This window comes from Arachis ipaensis, chromosome B9 (genome assembly GCF_059453495.1).
Source record: "Arachis ipaensis isolate K30076 ecotype BB chromosome B9, ASM5945349v1, whole genome shotgun sequence".
NCBI lineage: Eukaryota > Viridiplantae > Streptophyta > Magnoliopsida > Fabales > Fabaceae > Arachis > Arachis ipaensis.
In genome coordinates, this window is record NC_142444.1 from 90,516,284 (window position 1) to 90,520,852 (window position 4,569).

General features: G+C 41.6%; 1 non-coding gene across 1 annotated transcript; it reads right to left on the reverse strand.

Annotated features, from left to right (window-relative positions):
* Nucleotides 1–2,633: 2,633 nt before the first annotated feature.
* Nucleotides 2,634–2,740, reverse strand: LOC148545431 (small nucleolar RNA R71). Its single transcript, XR_015900969.1, has one exon. It is a non-coding gene; the product is annotated as a small nucleolar RNA R71 (small nucleolar RNA).
* Between the last annotated feature and the right edge of the window lie 1,829 nt (nt 2,741–4,569).

Here is a 4,569-nt window from a genome sequence, read left to right on the forward strand (position 1 = left end):
TTTGTCACTAACGTTAGACTAAGCCACTTTGAGCCACGTTAGTTGCCACGTTAACTTAGTTAACGTGGAAGCTAACGTGGAGGGAGCAAGAATCGCCAACGTTAGTGACACTCACCTTTATCACTAATGTTGGAATGAGCCGCTATGAGCAACGCTAACTCCCGCGTTAACTTCGTTAACATGGAAGCTAACGTGGATGAAAGAATGATGAGCCAACGTTAGTGACACTCACCTTTGTCACTAACGTTGGAGATGGCTATCACCACCACGTTAGAAGCCACGTTAACCTAGTTAACGTGAACTCTAACGTGGGAAGTAGGGGCGTTTTGAAACGTTAGTGACAAAGGTAAGTGTCACTAACGTTTTCGAAGATTTGGCAAGCCTACGTTAAAGGTCACGATTAGCCACACTGACGTGAACTCTAACGTAGGGAAGGGAGGATTCTCAACGTTATTGGAAAAGGTAAGTCCCAATAACGTGTGCGAAGGATCAAGAGGCAACGTTAGTGGTCACGTTGGTGCCACTAACGTTGAAGTTAACGTGGGTCACCCTTGGGTTAGGAACGTTAGTGAAAAAGGTGACTGCCACTAATGTTCTCGAACCCACACTTTCACTTAACGTTAACGCCACTAACGTCCTAAGCTAAAAGTCCCTGCCTACTTCATACTTTCTCTCTGAACGTAAAGCTAAGCCCACTGAAGAGGATAACTACTTCAAACTCAAGATCCAAAGGCCCATATCCAAGATTTGAAGAACCAACTAGAAGATCAGAAGAGTAGTATATATAGGGGTAGTTTTGAATCAAAAAGGGGGTTGGAAATTGGAGAACTACTCTCTGTATTTTACTTTCTCTGCAACTTTTAGTTTAATTCTCAGAATGTACTCTCCATCTATGCTTTTCATTCCCAGAGCTATGAACAACTAAACCCCTTTCATTGGGTTAGGGAGCTCTGTTGTAATTTGATGGATCAATATTAGTTTTCATTATTCTTCTTCTACCTTTTCTCTTGATTTTACTAGAAAGCTTTCAATCTTCATTCAATTGGGTAGTTATCTTGGAAAAGAAGCTATTCATACTTGGATTTCTTCGGAACTTTGCAAGAGGAATGAAGAGATCATGCTAGAAATGCTTTCTCATGTTGGACCAAATTGGGGTTTGGATGGATATAGTGACATATAATCCTACCAACACTTTGATTTGGAAATACATGTGGTATAATCAGTGACCATACTTCATCTCTTCTCATGAGCAATTGACCAAGGAATTGGCTATTGATCAAGATTTGAGAAATTGAATTACTAAGAAATTGGAATTCGATCACTTAAGATTGCCAAGGAGATCAATGAATGCATTGATTGAGGAAGAGATGAAAATGAACTTGATCCGGAGAATGCAACATCTCCTAAGCCCAATGAATTCCCTATTTCTGATCTTACCCATTCTCTATAAATTCTGCAATCTACTTTTATGAGCATCTCCCCCATTACCATTTAAGATTCTGCAATTTACTTTTCGCTATTTACATTCAGCTCTTTATTTCCAGCATTTACGTTTTCTGCTATTTACTTTCCCGCCATTTAATTTTCTGCAAATCTCAAATTAAATTCTGCTTAGTTCAACTAGAACATTCCTCTAATTAAAGTTGCTTGACCAATCAATCCCTGTGGGATTCGACCTCACTCTATTGTGAGTTTTTACTTGACGACAATTCGGTATACTTGCGGAAGGAAAATTGTTGAGAGACAAGTTTCCGTGCATCAAGTTTATGGCGCCGTTGCCGGGGATTGATTTTGTATCAACAATGATTATATTGGAGGATAACTAGATTGAGCATTTTTCTTTTGTTTGATTTAAAATTCTGTTTGAGTAATTTACTTTCAGTTTTAGTTATTTTCTCCCCTTTCCCCTACCCATTTTCTTAGTTGTTTACAATTCAGTCCACTAACGCACTAACTGTTTGATATATTGCATCACTCACACTAATAGCAATTCTAACAGAAATACTTTCTGCATCTATTTCCTTGTTTGTGCCTTGTTGGTTGTATGACAGAGAGAAGAAGTGGGGCTTCAACTTCCTTTGATTCTGAACCTGAGAGGACCTTCTTGAGATTAAGGAGGGAAGCAAGAGGAAAACGAGTAGTTGGTGCGGAGGAAGAAGAGGAGTATTTTGAACCAAACCCAGGAAGAAAATATGGAGAACCATCATGAAGAAGAGGCTTACAACCATGGCCGAGAAGGTCCAGCACATCAGGCTGGGCAAGAGAGAAGGGTTCTGGGTTCGTACATCAATCCAAACCCAGGAAATTACAGAAGTAGCATCCAAAGGCCAACCATACATGCCAACAACTTTGAACTAAAGCCACAGCTCATCACCTTTGTTCAGAACAATTGTTCATTCGGAGGGAGTGTCCAAGAAGACCCCAATCAACATCTAACCACCTTCCTGAGGATATGTGATACTGTCAAATATAATGGTGTTTATCCTGACACTTATAGACTACTTCTGTTCCCTTTCTCACTCAAGGACAAAGCATCTAAATGGCTGGAATTCTTTCCAAAGGAGAGTTTAGCAACCTGGGAAGATGTGGTAAACAAATTCTTGGCGAGATTCTATCCTCCTCAACGGATCAACAGGTTGAGAGCTGAGGTACAAACCTTCAGGCAGCAAGATGGTGAGACTCTATATGAAGCATGGGAGAGGTTTAAGGACCTGACAAGAAGGTGCCCACCAGATATGTTCAATGAATGGGTACAGCTGCACATTTTCTATGAAGGTCTTTCTTATAAATCGAAGAAGGCAGTAGACCACTCATCCGGGGGATCTCTGAACAAGAAGAAGACCATTGAAGAAGCCATAGATGTCATTGAGACTGTAGCTGAGAATGACTACTTCTATGCTTCTGAAAGAGGCAACACTAGAGGAGTGATGGAGCTGAATAACATGGATGCACTGCTAGCTCAAAACAAGATGATTACCAAGCGATTAGCTGACCTCACTAAGAAGATGGAGAGAAATCAAGTAGCAGCAATCACCACTTCAGCAGTAACTCAAGAAGGAGTGAATGAAGAGGCAGAGGGTGATCAGGAACAGGCCAACTACATTGGAAATTCACCCGGGCAGCACCATGACCCATACTCCAAAACATATAATCCTGGTTGGAGGAACCACCCAAACTTTGGGTGGGGAAATCAACAGGATCAAGGCCAAGATCAGAGACGCCACAACCCCAGTAACAATGCAACTCACCAACATTCCACACAGAGATCATATCAGCACCCACCTAACAACACACCTCAACATCCATACCAAAGTCAAAATGGTCCTTCTCACCATTATCTGAAGATAGACTCTCCAGGATTGAAACCCTACTTGAAGGCATATGCAAGAAAATTCAAGATAACAAGGTGTTCAAAGAGGAGGTGCGAGCCAATATCAAGAATCAGAGAGACACCATCAAGAGGTTGGAATTTCTAGTGGGATACCTATCTGAGAAGATTCCCAAACCTATTGATAGCTTCCCAAGTGACACAGAGAAAAATCCAAGAGGTAAAGCAAAGAAAGTCCGATGGGAAGATTGCAAGATGGTTACTATAAGTGATAAGGAGACTGAGGAAGAGCTGAACAAACCATCAGAACAATCTGAAGATACATCAGTAGGAAAGCAGGAAGAGAATCCTCAGGAAACCACAATTACGTAGAAAGAGTTGCTGAGGCTCTATGCACCCTTTCCCCAATTACTAAATGGTGGTGTAGAGAAGAGAATATACTCAAGGTTTCTTGACATATTTGCATCCCTCCATGTAAATATACCATTCATCAAGGCTCTCCAATAAATGCCCTCATACATCAAGTATATGAAGAAGCTGCTGACCAGGAAAAGCTCACTCAAGGGAGGACAAATCATAGTGATGAATAAGGAGTACAGTGCTCTCATTCAACCAGAGCTGCCTACAAAAAGGAAGGACCCAGGGAGTTTTCACATCCCCTGTGCCATAGGAGAAACAATTTTTGACAAAGGACTCTGTGATTTGGGAGCAAGCATCAACTTAATGCCTTTATCCCTTATAAAGAGGCTACAAATCAATGAGCTGATGCCCACAGACGTAGTCATCAGGCTGGCGGACAAAACTCAAAAATAAGCAATTAGAGTGGTTGAAAACGTGCTGGTAAAGGTTGGGAACTACTTCCTTCCCACAGACTTTGTCATACTGGAAATGGAAGAAAGTCACCTTCACCCAATCATATTGGGAAGACCATTCTTAGCTACAGCCAGAGCGCTCATAGATGTGGAGCGAGGAGAGCTAATACTGAGGATACATGACGAACAACTCACCTTCAACGTCTTCAAACCCTCACAAGAAGCAAGTCAGGAAGGCAAGGAACTAAGGGCAGAGCATGACAGAGCAATGGTGAGAGAAAAAAGCATTGAAGCACAAGCTGTACACCCTGGAATTCCTTTGGGTGATGAACAAGAGAATCAGCAGCTGTCACAGCTAAAGGAAACTCAAGTGGAGCCAAAACCACCAAAATCATATGAGGCCAGCAACAAAATCTCCCTAGGGAAAGA